Here is a 17,369-nt window from a genome sequence, read left to right on the forward strand (position 1 = left end):
TTTGTATGTCTAATCAATACATCCAAATAAATATGTACCAAATAAAAATAAATAAAAAATAAATAAAAAATAAAGAAAGAAAGAAAGAAAGAAAGAAAGAAAGAAAAAAAGAAAAAGGAGGATCTATGCAAGCATTAGTGTGTGTTTCTCAGGAAGAGTCACAATTAAGTATCTCAGCAGTAGACACAGACAGTGTCTTGGTGGCTCTGAAGTTACATCCAAGAGATAATTAAGAAACTTTTCCTTTCTTGTTGATAAGTGAGATTACAAACATCACCAACAGTATATAAGAGATGGAAGACAGAATCTCCAAGGTAGAAGATATGACTGAAGAAATAGATACAACAGTCAAAGGAAATCTTAAATCTAAATAGCTCCTGACACAAAACATTGAAGAAATTTGAGACACTATGAAAAGACAAAACATAAAAATAATAAGAATAAAAGAAAGACTTCCAGCTCCAAGGCTCAGAAAATATTTTCAACAAAATCATAGAAGAAAACTTCCCTAACCTAAAGAAAGAAATGCCCATAAATATACAAAAAGCCTACAGAACTCCGAATAGATTGGACCATAAAAGAAAACTCTCCCACCACATAATAATTAAAACATTATATATATATATATATTTGTGCTTCAAAGTTCACCCTGAGAAAGGCTCCTTGCTATACTGCTACCCAGTATAGTCCCTGGTCAGTTAATAAAGACTTTCTATTGCAGTGTTTCTCAACCTTCCCAATGCTGTGTCACTTTAATACAGTCCTTCATGTACGGTGGTCCCCAACCATAACATTATTTTGTTCTTACTTCATAACTGTAAATTTTGCTATTGTGATGAATCATAATGAAAACATCTGATATGCAATCCCTAAAGGGGTCTCAACCCACATTTTGAGAACCACTGTTCTATTGAATCAAACCCATGTCTAAGCAGTCTTTTCTACTGTGGAGGACAGTAGATCCTCCACAACAGACAGTATGATAGAAAAGATAAGTGACATAGAATAAAAACTCACAGAGTTCAAGGACTAAAAGTCAAAAGAAAGGACTCCAAGGGGTTTAGGCTGTTAAGCACTAACAAAGGACCGTGCACAGGTTGGACCTAGGCCCCTGCTTCATGTGGGTCCCCTATTAAGGGGAGTGAGGGTTGTTTCTGATATGGACTCACTAGGTTGCTTGCTTTTTGACCACTTTCCCCTGGCAAGGCTGCCTCTCCAGGCCACAGGGGAAGAGGAAGTACTTAGTACTGAAGTGACTTGATGAACTGGGGTAGGTTCTCTGAGAAACAAAAGAGAGTGGGACTGAAAGCAGAAGGAGGAGGGAGCTACGATAGGAATGTAAACATAAAAGTAAAACATAAAAGAAAAAAAAACAGTTAGCCCTGATCTTAATTACAGACAAATTTCCAATGTCTAGTATGGTTCAGGAAGAGAGAGAGAGAGAGAGAGAGAGAGAGAGAGAGAGAGAGAGAGAGAGAGAGAGAGAAGTTGGGATGTACTGTTCATGGATAAGGAAACAGTAAATGTGCTAAAGCTCTTGCTCAAATGCCCTCTTTTTAATGATGTTTTATTACCCATTTAAAAATCATCCCTTCTTGCTAGGTGAGTTAACCTGATTTTATCAATGGAGAAGAAGACAGGGTCAGAAAGATTACCAGATTTAGACGATCTTGGGCTACCTAGGAAGTCCCAGGCCAGGGTGAGCCACATAAGCACAACTATATTTAAAACATTAAACAAAGAAATATCCCCCCAAATGATGATTAAAAATAATTGAATAAATATCTAAAACTAAATAAAATATAATGTAATTGGTTCCTGTTAGGAGCTGGAGTACAGTTCAGCAGTAGTGTGGTTGTCTCATATACTCAAAACCCTGGATTAAATCCTTAGCACTGCAAAAATAAATAAACAAGAAAATAAAAATAAAACTGACCTTTTTTCACCTTCTGCTTCTCTTACTCTTTCTAGCCTCCAAAGAGCTAATCACTTCCCAACATCCTGTGACATTCTCATTTATTATCTTTATTGCTTCTTGGCTCCTTCCCCTATACAGCCCCATCGTGCAGATATTTATTTCATTCACATGCCCAGCGCTTAGGGACAACGCTTGGCTTAAAATATGTACCTAATTAATACTTGTGGTCAAATACACGTGGGAAGGGAGGCAAAGAGGCAGAGCTCTGCTCCTGCTCCTATTGGGGCCTGCTTTGACACCCTGAAGGGGCGGGACACTTCCAGGCATAGTTAGTACATGGCCAAGTTTGTTTCTGAGATGCAATCAGATATCAGCCATTGTTATCACACAATGGCCGTGTAATCCTGTGCTACCGCACCAGGGTGTCTTTCTACATGGGTTGTGTGGTTTAGATTGTAAGTGGAGCACTAGTAACAGGAGACTTTGCTGCAGCTATTCAGTTTTTTTCCCCTCTGAGAACTAGGGAAAGCTTACCAGCTATTTATTGGAAGTATCTCTTCTAAGGATTAGTAAAGCGAGAATTAACCAAACTCCATGTCTCCTTTCTGGGACATTTTAGTTAGTGAAGTTTCAATAAGTGCACAGTCTAACCAGCAGTACTGTGATCTAGAAACTGGGGCCTTTTAAAGATGTGCAAATGTACTAGCATGTGATTTAATTATAGAACAACTATTCGATTTAATTTTAGACATGGTAGAAACCTGGGAAATCATTAGCTTAACAATGCAGACCTGTGGGATGAGTTTTAGTGAGTCATTTACCTAGATTGCATGGATGACTTGATGGCACCATGTTAAGTGTTAAGTATTGCTGATGTTAAGTGTTGCAAATGGCACCTCAGAGCTCTGTAGTACCTCTGGCGACACCAGGACCAATGGCTCCCTTCTGCTCGAACTCTGATACAACTAGCACTTCCTTTCCTTATAGTTCTTCTTCCGGACTCATCCTGTGGTGAAAGCATTCTTGGGGTGGTCTCAGTTATGAGAAAGGATGGAGAAGGAGTAGGACAACACAAGGACAAGTGAGAGGCTGTGGTCTCCATGGCTGGCACTGTGCTGGCATTGGCTTTGGTGTATTTATTATTCTGGGGAAGTATTACACTATGGGAGGATCTTCCCAGTAGCAGATAAGACCAAGCTTTAAGATGAAGAGGATCTTTATTGCTCTACTCTCTGTCCTTACTCAGCACCCTGAAAGGGCTCTCTGCCAATCAGAGGCCTTCAGGAGTCCAGTAGTGAATAGAATATTCTGAGGAGGGAAAGGCGGAGTGCCACAAATAACAGCATTGTAATATAAATAGAATCTCTGGAAAGACAGAGATCTCTCCTGGAAGGAAAACAGGTGAGGCTTGTGTTAGAGGATGCAGCATTAATGCTAATGAGCAAATCAGGGATAAACCATGGAGCAGACTGATATACATCTCCACCTCACCGATAGGCCCCAAAGAGCCAGAAAAACAGAGAGAGAGAAGGTTGTTCTTAGCGGGTGTCCTGCCTTCCATGTGGTGAAGCAGTTGCTTTTCTCATTGCTGTCGCCAAATACCTGACAAGAAAGGAACACGGAAGAGAGAGGGCTTACTTTGTCTAATGGTTTAAGAGAAAATATAGTCCTCCATAGAGAGAAGGCATGATGGCCAGAGCGTGAAGCAGCAGAGCACCTCGTGTCCCTCTTTAGGAAGCAAGTTGAGGAAGAAGGCTAATGCTCCAGGGGCCTTCTCCTTGTTATTCTTTTAAGCAGTCTGTACCCTAGCCCACGGGATGGTGTTACCTTCATTTGTGGTGGAGGTCCCCTCTTTAGCTAGAACTTTCAGGACGTACTCTCAGAAGCACATCACAGTGGCACTGAATCCTGCCAAGTTAAATGAAGAGTACCAACCACGCTATTCTATCAATGGCCTGTTAGACTAGTGATAGCTGTCTCACACTTCAGCCCAATGATGTGACTGCATGTTTCGAACATACCTTCTCTTGCATTGTTATTTTGGCCTTCAAGTAAGTTACTATACAGGAAATGACAGGTAATAAAAGTAAAGGGGCATGAATGAAAGGGTCAGAAGGAGCTGTGGTCTTACCTACATGTGCGGGAAGTTTAGTTACAATATACAGAAATAAGAGAAAGCCCAGGTCTTTCTTCCCCCAACTCCACACTCTTGCCTTGGATGTAGAGAGAGGCAATATTCTCTCTTAAGCAGAGTTCATTGTACACAGATTCTAAGATGGGGTGATGTAAGCAGGGTTTTTGTTTGTTTGTTTATTCAAGGGGGCATTGTTCTCAGTTCCCTGTACAGAAGTGAAGGAGATATAATCTTACAGAAGGAAATGCTAAATTGTAGTATAATCTTAGAGGAGGCCTCATCCAGCCCTGCCAGGATCTCAGGAGCTGGGATGTCTCCTCACCAGTTGTCAAAAAATGGAGTGAGGGAAAGAGACTTGTGATCCCCATCAGTCATCACTTGCTTGGCTTCAAGCCACTCCCAAAGGAGGATGGTCCTCAATACTAGTTGAGGCATTTGACACAGCCTAGGATAATACCTACAGGGTGGCAGCTATGAACTGTCAGGTTCAGGTATTGGTCCCTGGCCCTGAAGCGTTTTCTGCATCTGCTGGCACTATTCCAACAAATCCATGAGACTGGGGGAATCTATGAGTAATGAAAGTTCATCTCTCAGAGTTCTAAAGACCCTAAGTCCAAAACCAAGTTATTCAGTGTAGGGTGACCCCCCTGTCTCTGAAGCATCTGATGGCAGAAGGCAGAAAGGCAGGAAGCTCTACTTATGCCCTTCACAGGTGACGGGTCTCATATCCCACCATCCTCAGTACATGCCTATTAGGTTCTGGATCCCAACACAAATATGGGTGAAGGCACGTTTAAACCACAGGAGACTCACGCTATTACAAACTATGAGTTAGTGTTTGATGGGAGAAAATGTGTACCACCGGAATGAGAAAGTTAAAAGGAAGAGAAAAATCAAAGACTTTGGACTTAAGTAACCTTTAAGGAGTGAGTTGAAAGCTTCACACTTAAACCAAACTCTGTCTGTATCTGTCTTTCAAAAAGTAAACTGCCCAGAACTGCAGTATCTTCTGCTGTGACCACCAACCACACATGGTCACAATCACTTGCATACAGCCTAGAAAATGAGCTGTGTATGTATAAAATATACAGCAGCTTTTGAAAACTTGGGGGGAAAATGAAATAGGCTACATTATCCTAATAATTTTCACCTTGATAGTATGTCTAGAGAGTTCAATAAGCAAGTTTTAAAATTTCATCTATTTAGCTTTAAAATGTGCCCATCAAAAAACTATAAATTTGCTTTCGAGGGTTTCTCTTCCTTCTTCTCTCTCTCTCCCTCTCCTTTTCTCTTTCAGTGTACAGGATCAAAGAAAGGATCTGGGGATGCTGAGCAAGTGTCCGACCACCATCAAGCTCCATCTTTAGCCTAAAAGAATCTGAAAGTCCTAATGTTATCATTTTCTCAGGCCACAGTTCAAGGTAGATTTCTTTTAAAAAACATCTTTTCAATATATCCAGAAACTTATTTCTGGAGTTTTGGCATGTTATCCCCCAAACTTTTTGCTTGGCTGTTAAGAGACTGTATTGAGAGACTTTTACCATAACAAAACACTACGACGTATCAGGTAGCCCAAGTGATAAGAACATGCTGTGTCCCCAACACAAACACTGTAACTCAAAGACCCAAGTACGAGAATGACGGAGTCTTGGAGACAGGTCTCTTCCTCACTTACAGATTGTTACCTTTCCGCTTTATACCCAGTGGCAAGAAACTGCAGTTCCTTGTGTTCCTAAATTGGAAATGGACACAGGATACCTAACATTCACTGGCCACTCCTCCAGGGAAGCAGAGTCCTTGGGAAGCCAAGGGGTTGATCTCATTGACTACTAAAAGAGATTCTGATTCACTTTAAACCTTTTCCTCTCGGCAAGAGAATTGCATGTACCATAAGCCAGGCATCAGTGTGCCTAGACTAAGAAGCAGCTGTAACTCATCGAATAAGTTCTCGGGCGCGATGACATAGTGATTCCATATGCCAGCAACGGGAGGACACGTGGCAGCAGATGACAGCCAAGCAGAGCTATGAGTCATGTTTAGGGCAAAAATAAGGTAATGCAAATAAATTACTTGTATTTGTTTCTTTCACCAACTGTGCTGCACTTTTGTATTTATTTTATATATTGCCATCGATTTCATGCCAGCAGTGTTTTCCTTAGCTAGTGATTTTTATTACGGAAGCATCCAGAACCGCTCTTTCCTTCCATTCCCACTGCCAATGACCAAGTCCAGATTTCTGTTACCTCAGCCAGAATGATTCCTTCCAGCTCCTTCCTTACTCTTTTTCTTTCCAGTTTTTTTTCCCCCTCTTCAATCTATGATTTAGCCTGTTAACTCCTTGTAGGTCATCTTTTCCAAAACATGTCATTTTCCTGCTCAAGAAACTAGAATAACAAGAAACATGTCATTTTCTTTTCCTAAAACATGTCATTTCCTTGCTTAAGAAACTAGGATGACATCATATTGTCCAGACAGTATGGCAAGCCCAGACACAGTATGGCACTCCATCAACTCCAGACACAGCATGGCATTCCAGTAGACGTGTAAAATATGTTAGTCTTTCTTCTTCTGTCTTTCTCATTTAGAACACACTTCCTGCCCTAACCTACTCTTGAAACTGCACTAAATAAATATATATGGAACATTTAATATATATGGTATTACTTAAATTGCTTTTCCCTTCCAATCCAGAAGGACTTCACAAGCAATCCAGAGCTTTTTCGGGTGATTGCTTTTCTGAATGCTGACTCCTGTGCTCGGTGTCACAATCTCTTGTACACTCATTTTTTCCCCCTCTGTTCCTCTCATGCTTCTCATTAGCAAACTCGTACCCAAGTGGCCAAGCCCTTGAGGTCAGAGATGCTGGATCGGATCTCGAGTCAGAAACGGAAATTCATATTTATTAACCACTTCCTCTGTGCCAGTCACTGTACAGTGTGTTTAGCGTTTGCTATTCAGAACTCCCTGTGTCGCTCTCCTGTCTGTGTGTGTGTGGTGCCTTTGCATCATTCCCATATTGCCCTGCCAGACAGCCCTGACGACTGACGCCAAATAGCAGCAACCAGAGTTGCAGATTTACTGGTGTTCTGAGACAATGAGGGGATTTCCACAAGTCATCTCTGGGCTGCAGCCTCCTTGGCTTGTTTCTGGAGCACAGCCCCCTCCACCCCCGCATTCTCCATCAATCTTTCCCTCTCTTTCCAGCTACTTCTAAGTGGTCCTATGCTATGCAAGACAGTTTAACTATCTTTTTTTTTTTTTTTTACTCATTCCCCAAAAAGATCCAAAAAGGCTTAATTTTAATTTAAAAAAAATACAGCCTGGAAAGAGTTCTTAAAACAAAGAGACTTTGCTTTGTTTTTGAGGTGTTTTCTTCATGCTTCATTTTCTATGCCACACATGTTTTCCCACCCAATCCTCTCACTAATCCACTCCCCAGCAGCAAGCAATAAACATTTCCTGGCTGTTTACTTTGCACCAGGGCTGGCCTGGGTGTTCTATCTGTTATCTGATTAAGCCTGAGCTATAAACACTATTACTCTTCTTCACATTTTACGAGTTTGAGAGCGGAAGTAAGCAATTGTATCAGAAAACTTGAAGAAAAATCGAAAGTGTCCTAGTTTTAAAGATGAGGCAGTTTTACCCAAGAAGCCAAACATTAGATGTTGCTATCCTTGGCTGAGACCTGTGAAGTCATAAGACCCACTATGGTCATGGAAATGGCCAATACTGTGCCAGGGCTCCTTGTCTTCTCCATAACAACAGCCCACTTCCCTCATTCCTGAACGTCTGTAATTGGTCACACAGGTTAACGTCACAGCGATGCACTGGTACGTCTCTCCTTTTGGAATTCTGGATTTTCCCTCTTCTAGTATCAACAAACATCCCATCAAAATACCTCCAATCTGTCCATTGCATCTTTTTCATGCAGATCCACACCGGCACACTAGCCCGACACCATCCTACTTTCCTCTCTGCGTCCATGCTGCGCCTTCTTCAGCATAACTGCATAGAAAACCAATCCTGTCCACTCCCCTGAGGAAGATCTCAAGTGGCTTCTGATTACTTTGGCCTTAAGTGCAACCCTAGACAGAAGTCAACAGGGTCACCTGTGACCTGGCCTGCCTTCCACACCAGCTCAATAGCTGCTGGCCATACTTTTTAGTTGTCCTACTTAACCACTATGGACGTTTCCCATAGTTCTTTGACTAGAATACATTTTTTTCCCATTGGGGACTCAGTCCATGCTGTTGATGGTACCCAGGACACTCCTCTGCTCCCTTTTAAGGTAGTCATCTGGCTGTGCACATCACCCTGTAAGTGTCACTTCCATTTAGTCTTTTTTTGAGCTTGTGCCCTTCTTCCGGCCCACATTTGTTTTCTGCATAACATCTAAATTATTAAATGAGTAGTAAATCCAACAGACACTGGGTGTTTGTGATAGACAAACCCTATACTGATTGATGCATGGGTGACATGAGCGGACCCACTGGAGACAGAAAGCAAAATACGTAAAATAGCTAGAAAGCAGATTTAAGGTAACATGTAAGAAATGTTTGGCATACAGGTTAAAAGCATGGCGTGTGAGGAAAGCTAGTGTGATTGAGGGAAGATTAGCGTAGGGGCTCACCAAAGTTGGCGTCATAGAGCAGTAAAAATTTTACTGTGCAGTGTTGCATATTTAGAAGAAATTACTCTATGAGGTTTAGCTTGGTATGAACAGAGAGGTCAGCTAGACAAGTAACAGTCAGGCATCAGATTGTGAACAGCACACAAGTGGCACATTCATATACCAATGTGAAATTCATATTAATAATAGATTTTAGAGTGCAGTAGGAGCTAGGCATGGTAGCTCGGGTTTCAGTTTTACACACCTAGGAAGCTGATGCTGTGCATTGAAAGGCCAAGGATGTCTGGGCTACACAGTGAGTTTACTGCCAGCCTGGGTGACTTAGTGAGAACGCGTCTCAAAATAAAAGGACAAGACAACCAAGGTTGCATAGATCATGTTGCCCAGCATATGAAAAGCCCTGGGTTCAATGCCCCAGTACTGCATATAAGAAAGAAAAGAAAACACAGTAGAAATCACACTCTTTAATACCACTGCTATCTCTCCAAACAGTTAGAATGCATTTCCTGTGAGATGGGAAACACACATTTTTGTGTCTATCAGTAGTCTATCAAATATTTGCAGTTGTATTGTCATTTTGGAGATAGGAAAAAATCACACTTTTTTTCCAGTTAAGTCTAGAAGATTAATTGGTGATAAGCGGCTATTAATATTTAGTATCAAGGGCAGACTCTTTAATGATCCACATTCTTATTTGTATGTTGGTGGCAACCTCTACCTCCATCAGCTATCCATCTTTTCATATATGTATCTATGTCTGCCTGCAAATCTATCATCTATGCATATCTAGCAATCGTTGCATGTTCTGAAGATCCTACTATTGGAGGGATCACGAACCTAGTTCATCCGTCCAATCACAAACCTAGTGCATCCATCCAGTGTAGCAAGAACAGAATATGGGCACCTCAGGCTCACTGTGTGCTCAACCATCTCAGTCACAAACATGGACCCTGAAGATATCTTGAAAAATATCTTAACAGGAACATTAACATTTCTTATTGGAAAAGTAAAGAACCCTTAACTTATTTGTGTGTATCACTGAGGACAGACTACCTGTATATTAATCATATTTTGAGAGGTCACTATCCTCTGTATCTTATATACCTTCATCATTATATTTTAAACTCACAGGAGCAGTGGAGGGATGGTGGGCCCATAGAGATAAGTTCTGGAACAAGGTTGTTCATAAAGAATAAAAGTTGTTGCCTTTTCAGCCACTGAGATGATTGTACAACTATTTTTTTTGATGAAGTAAATAAAATTTGTCTACTTATAAAGTACTTTCTATCTACTTTCTAAGTTATTTGGGCAATTGGTCAAGTGTGTTGAATCATTTCCTATGTGAAACATAATGCTTATACGTAGGAGTGATTGGCTATCTGGAACTTATAACTTCTCCTAAACTAAATCTCTTATTTCTTTAGTGATGATTGTCACAGTCCAAATTAAATCTAGAAGGGGAAACCAGACAGTAATTTAAACAATTAAAGTTTAAAATAAATCTGCCCTGTGAAGGGATTGGAATAATCATCACCTGGACTCCTCTCAGATATCCTGTTGCTGCCATGTGTCATGGAGTTCCTGCAGATCAGTAGTTCTGGCCCTTTTACGCATCCCAACAATTCCCAGATCATATAGCTTTTGGGATGGACCAACTCAGGGCTCTGGATATGGACCTGGGTAGTAGCTGAGCTGGTCAGCACCACCAGGATAAGCTCTCCAGAAGTGCTCCAGCAGGGTCAGCTCTCCTGCTCTCATGTCCTCGGGGCTGGCTCACCCACACCAATGCCTCCAGAGCAAGATCCACTGTGCCGCTCAGTCAAGGAGCAGGACCCACTATCCCCAGTGTTGCAGTGGTGAGAGGGGCAGGGCCAGCTCTCATGACTCCAGGATCAACTCTCTAGACTGTATCTGGTGACAGGAGCAAGGGGGTGAAGAGCATCTCCCCTGCCCAGGTAACCTCACAGAAAAGGAATGTCAGGGCTGGTTCTCCCTCCCTCTCACTCTCAGGTGGCTCACCTGTGCCCTGCCACTAGGATCAACTATGTTGTGCTGTCTAGGTGAAGTCACTCTCCCAAGTGTTGCAGTTGGTGAGGGGCATGGCTAGCTTTCCCATGCTTATGACCCTGTGGGAAAGTTTCCTGCACGCTGGAGTCAGCTCTCCCACTCTTACACCCTTGGAGAAGCTCACCCACACTCTGCCACCAGGGCCAGCTCCACTGTGCTGCCTGGGCAAATCACAGGGCCAGCTGTCCTGAGTGATGCCATGGGTGAGGGGTGGGGCCAGTTGTCCAGAGGGTCAAAACCAGTGAGAGGCCGGGCCAGTTCTGCATAAGCCCTGGGCATTCACTTGGTCCCCAGCAGCTGCCCCAACCAAGAACGTCCCCATGTTCTCTAGTCATAATATCAGCCATGGACATCGACATGGACCCCTGCCCTTGCATAGCCATGACACAAACATGGCCATCAGTGGCAGCTCAGGCTGGGACTTCATCATCGTCCCAGGTGGAGGGGCTGACCACTCACAACAGGCTACTCCTCTCTGTCTCCAGTTCCATCTCTCTTCATGATGCTCAAGCTTCTACTCTGCCATCTGTCTACCACATATTTGCACATTGTTGTGGCTCCTGCTGCAAGCTGGCCAACCCAGCTTAGCAGGTCCCATGGTGACACCCTCTACGCCCTGCCTGTGCTGTGGGTAGCATGGCGGTCTTCAGGTCTCTGCTTTCTCCTCCCGCGTTGGCCTGCCTGGATTTGATTTTTTTTTTAACTTGACTTGGTTTTTTATGTGTCCTAGGTATAAAACAGCTTTGGCCACCAAGCCAAGCATCAAGCGAGCATGAACAAAGGACTCTGCCCCTGACTGATATAGGGACAACATCACCAACAAGGTATCTTTTCATCCATTGCCAGGGGAGTGACCATCATTCTTAAAATTATGATAGGACACAAGAGACCAAGATCCAGATGTTTCTGGAGAAGGTAGTGTGGGCCACTAAATAATGAAGATGCCATAAGTCCCTGGTGTTTCTTGGAATGTGCCCTGTAGTATACCAGGGAAAACTTCACAACAGATATCTCACCTGAGGCACTAAACACAACTGCCTGAGCAGGTACTAGGAGAGCTGCCTATTGTAGAGTACTGTTAGTAACAGGCACCATCAAAGCACGGGATGCTGGAGTTGCCTATAATGCAAACAGTCAGGAACCAAGAAGCAAACTCTTTCTTCCTACAGTAGCTGCCCAACACTTTGGTACTGCAAAGAAACAGTAATTAAAGGCCTAGGGTGTGTTTTTAGAGAGGCTCCAAGGTTGTGTTAGGAGATAAAGAGGCAATACATTGATTGCCTTTTTTTTGATATTCAGACACTATTAAATGAATATTCATAAAATTTCCCTCTTCCCAAGAGCTATTACTAAGTCAGAAAGGCCACTTATGGCTTTATCACCTATCAAGCTCCAAATAATGAACAGGCAGAGGCAAAGGATTGCACATAGAATCCCTATTTTTAAAAAAGCCCAGGGGTCTTGCTCAAACTATCACACCAGCCAAGGACAATACATGCAGTAAACTTCGAACCCCTACACAGATCTACCCAATGAACAGGACATTCTTTACAGATGAGTGGAGAGTGGGGTCTGACTTTCACATGAACTCTGGTGCCCCGTATTTGACCACGTCCCCTGGATGGGGAGGCCTGGTGGCACTCAGAGGAAGGATAGCAGGCTACCAAGAAGAGACTTGATACCCTATGAGCATATACAGGGGGAAAGGATCTCCTTCAGTCACAATCATAGGGGAGGGGAGTAAGGGGAAAATGGGAGGGAGGGAGGAATGGGAGGATATAAGGGGTGGGATAACAATTGAGATGTAATATGAATAAATTAATAAAATGTATTTTTAAAAAGCCTGGCAGAGGGTCAGAGGAATACAAATAATGCCAGGTAATTTAAGGGAGTAAATTTCAAAGAATTTTGAGAAAAAATGAGGTGGTATATCATCAGCTCATGAAATAGTGAATGATTCTTTACAAAAAACAATTCAAAGGAATTAGAAGATTTGTGTAGTGTGTAATTATCTTTTGCATTTTCTGCAGACCAGAAGTTAATATTTAAGTTAGTTTTTAATTAACTTGGCTGTTGGTATTAAGTTCTTCCAAATATAATTCATGCTGAGAGAGATGCAGCCTCATTGGGGTCAAATGGGGTGAAACTGATCTGTAGCATTAATATTTTTGCGCTCTCTCTCTCTCTCTCTCTCTCTCTCTCTCTCTCTCTCTCTCTCTCTCTCTCTCTCTCGTGTGTGTGTGTGTGTGTGTGTGTGTGTGTGTGTGTGTGTGTGTGTTTGGGGTGTTTTTTTTTTGAGAGAAAGAGATATCCCTGGTTGACCTTGATTTCATTCAAGATGACACCCCTGCCTGTGATTACAAGTATGAGTTACCACATCCATCTTCTAAAACCTTTTTTGAGTACCAAAATATATCATACCTCAGACCAGTATCCTGCGTCTGTTTACTAAGTAAACACTAAGTTGGTGGTGGTGTCCCTATATCAGTCAGGGCCAGAACAGATTGTTATTTCTCATTCAGCCAACCACAATTCTCCATAGCAGTCTGAAGTTCTTCTGAAGAGCCATAGATAAATTTATCAAAGCAGATTTAAAAGTCGTTACTGATTTCCTTATGTCTCCACTTTCATCTTCAAATCTTAGTAGGAAGCTAGTGGCAGATGACAACAGAATTAATCCCAGCTACTGTTGGAATTGGACCTGAACTTTATGGCGTATCTCTCTTTCGTTTTCACATTTCTGCTTTTGTGTCCTGGATGCAGTGGTAGCTGCCTTCTTTGTCCAGCCTTATTCTACTCCTCACCTTTGTGCTCGTCCTTTTCTGTATCCCAAGACACCTCTTTCCTTCTGTGCTTCAATTGTTTTGTTGGCTTCCCGACTCATTTCTCAGTCTGAAGATGGCTTCAGTTTTGTACCCATTGCTAAAACGCTCCCTTCCATCTCCCTCTCTTTCATGCAAAGCCCTTTGAAAGTCATTTACACATGATGCATGAGTTACCTCACCTTCCTGTTCACTTTCACTGAAGAATATCTACTAGGCTCAGTTGCATAGTTCCACTAAACTGACAATGCGTCATAAAACATTTAGAAAATTTTCAGCATTATTTGATACTAGCCATGGTTTTTTTTATTTTTTATTTTTGAAAAAGACGTCTGAGTCTTCCCATCTGTCTCGCTGGCTGCAGAGCAGAATCTGACACTCTGAGCATTCCTTTCCAGAGAGGGGCTTTACGGAAATGACTTTGACCTGGGCACATGACTCTAACAGGCCTGGTGCTAAGGCTTCTGTCTAGAAGAACTTGAGGGAAATGGGAGCATTTTTGAAACAGGAGAGGTGTGCTCAAAATGGAGACACATGTGGGTTTCTTCCCACTTCTGGCTCTATCAGAGAATCCTGACCTCTGTTAGATCAAAAGTCCACCTCCTCATCAGGTTTCCCCCCCCCCCTCATCTACTTATAGAAGAGTTGAATCTCGTTAATAGTGGCTTAATATATATGTAGTTATTCAGATAACTAGAAATGTTCTTTCATCAAACATTTTTATTTCTGCATTACTGACTGACAGTCCTACCACCTAGCACACTCTTCAAAGCAGAAGTGCTTCTTTTACTCAGACTGTGTTAGAATGACTTGCTTTTTCAAGGCCTAGTGACTACTAATAGGTCATTATCTTTTTGTGGCTTGCTACAGTTACAAGATATTGGTTGTTGACACTTCCACCCTCAAATATGCTAATATCTTTGACGACATTAGGGAATCTTCCCAACACTCCAAACTCTAAGGTGGTTCTCTTTCCCCTATGGCTCTTTAGTGTAAACTTTCTTACTGCATTATTAATCTGGTTGGTCTTGATTCTTAAACACTGAAAGTCACAGGGAAGATGCTCTTATTTTATTCTTTGTTGTGTCTAAAATGCAATTCCCTAAGTAGAAATCTCTTATTTGTATCTAATTTATTAAGTTTATTTATTTTGATTATTCCAACTTTATAATTTATCTTAAATAAAGAATGAAACACTGAAAGCTTGCAGCATATTACCTGAGAATCTCTTACCAAATGATTCATTTGAACCTGTCTTCCTATGTATGAAAGCAATTCCATTTTTTAACATTCACATAAAAACTAAGATAGTAAACTATATTCAAGTAACATTATAGCCCAAGTATATTATTACCTACAATGCTGAATAGTACTTTCTATGATCAATATTTTCCCCATGGTCCAACATAGGACCTAGGTTTTATTTGTATTTAAAACTTAGAAAGTAATCGAGCTAATTTCTGTTCATATTTCATCTTCAAATGAAATGTTTATGGAATAACTGATTTCAAATAAAGAAAGACTTGGTATTATGCTGTGAAATTTTTCTAAGTATTGCAAAACAACCCATGTATTTCCATATTTCATATTTTAAATGTTTTTTTTCAGATTATATTATTATATCTTCCCCCTTCCCTTTCTTCCCTTTCTCTTCTCCATTTCTTCCCATGTACATCCTCACTCTCTTTCACATTCATGCCCTCTTTTTCTTTTTTTTTCTTTTTAAAATTAATTTATTCAGATTACATCTCAATTGTTATCCCATCACTTGTATCCACCCATTTCTCCCTTCCTCCTGCTTTCACCCTATTCCCCTCCCCTGTGTCTGTGACTGAGGGAGACCTCCTCCCCGACCACATGGTCATAGGCTATCAAGTCTGATCTTGGTAGCCTACTTATTCTTTCTCTGAGTGCCGCCAGGCTTCCTCATCATGGGGAAGTGGTCAAATATGGTGCACCAGAGTTCATGTCCGAGTCAGTCCCTGCTCTCCACCCAACTGTGGGGAATGCCTTGTTCATTGGCTAGATCTGAGAAGGGGTTTGATGTTTACTGCACATATTGTCCTTGGTTGGTGCAGTAGTTGGAGCAGAACCCCTGGGCCCAGATCTGCATAATGTTCTTGTAGGTTTCTAGGACCCTCTGGATCCTTCCGTTTCCCCATTCTCCCATACTTGTCTCACCTAGCATTCCAATAGGATGTTCTACATCTATCCCAATCTCCTGGTAAGTGAAGACCTTCATGGGACATGCCTGTTGGGCTAGTGTCCAATTATAAATGAGTATATACCATGTGAGTCTTTCTGCTTCTGGGTTAACTCACTCAGTATGATCATTTCTAGTTCCTTCCAGTTGTCCACAAATTTTGGGATTTCCTTGTTTTTAATAGTTGAGTACTATTCCATAGTGTAAATGTACCACAATTTCTTTATCCATTCTTTGACTGAGGGACATTTAGGTTGTTTCCAGGTTGCTGGTGTGTTTGTGTGTGTGTGTGTGTGTGTGTGTGTGTGTGTGTGTGTGTGTGAATAATTTATGTATTCTCAAATATATAAACACAACCTATTCAGTCTGCACAATGTCACTTGTGTATGTATCTCTTTTTAGGACTGACCACTTGACATTGGATTAGTGGCCCAGGCTTGGAGTTTGAGACTAGCTCTGGGGGGAATTGGGACAGATGTGAGAAGTGGGGAGGATGTCAGACTCACCTGGCTAAACCCTACAGAAGAGCCACATTTCATATTTTGGATCTTTGGATCTGAGAGAAGGTTTAAGGACTTAGAAACAAACAGAAAGTGAGTATAATTTGTGTTATACAAAAATTATTATTGATAACTCAGCTTTTCTTTCTCATGTTATTCCTAACTCAATCACTGATAAAGCATTATTATCAGTTCTTCAGGTGGAGGCAGAACATAATTAAAATCATTCTTAGAACTAGTTAAGTCTGAAAGCCATTGAGTAAATACAATAATGCTTATGTTTACATTGATCTTTGTGTTTTGCCCATAGAGGCTAAATCCTCCCATTAGGCACCCTAAATGTTGCATATTAACAACAACCATGTTTGTTATCACTACTTCTTTGGGGTGGCCCTTCTATGACAAGTGTCAATGTGAGAGACTTCAACTTCGCATGTATTTTACTTAAAGATTAAGTGCAGATCTAAAATGTACCATTCCCATGCTGTTTCTACATCTTCGACTACTGCAGATGCTTCAGGTCTTCCAGTAGCTTTTTACTGTGCCCTGTAGCTATTTAGTGCACATGATAACTGCTGGCATTGTTCAGTTCAGTGCCGAGGTTTCCATGAAAATCCTTGAAGGAGGTTATTACTTCCTTTGGCCTCAAAGAGATTAAGTGGCTTAATCTCAAAGTCTCAAACTAGTAGTGATCCATGCCCGAGTCTATCTTATTCCACACTCTACGTACAAAAGAAAAAACATATCTAGCAAGACTAAATAAGACCAAAAAAGTGCTCAAAGTTCTTAAGTTGCAAATTAACATCATAATTCTTAGGCTTCTTAGAACAACACCAAATCTGGGTCTTGTTTTGTGCTTACTGCTCTGATTCACAGACTTGTTTACTGATTTCTGGAGCATTTTATGCTGAGGGTGAGTGAGTAATACTTTCCTTACAAGCTTTCTCCATTTCTGTTCTGGAAATGTAAATGCAGATGAATTCTCAGAAGTGACATCTGGATTTTGTTTTTGAAAAGCCATAAAAGATCTCTTCTAAAGAAGTGGCAAAGTGTGGCTTAATATTTGTTGAGTAAGGACCAGGGTGACCCCAGAAT

The 17,369-nt window shown here is 41.4% G+C and overlaps 1 long non-coding RNA gene across 1 annotated transcript; it reads left to right on the plus strand.

The window, feature by feature from the left end:
* The first annotated feature begins 5,923 nt into the window (after window positions 1-5,923).
* Window positions 5,924-16,364, plus strand: LOC311607072. The gene is made up of 3 exons (XR_014782523.1): window positions 5,924-6,104; window positions 11,480-11,573; window positions 16,177-16,364. It is a non-coding gene; the product is annotated as an uncharacterized lncRNA (long non-coding RNA).
* The last annotated feature ends 1,005 nt before the right edge of the window (window positions 16,365-17,369 follow it).

Source organism: Acomys minous (assembly GCF_964271855.1).
Source record: "Acomys minous genome assembly, chromosome: 10".
Classification (NCBI taxonomy): domain Eukaryota; kingdom Metazoa; phylum Chordata; class Mammalia; order Rodentia; family Muridae; genus Acomys; species Acomys minous.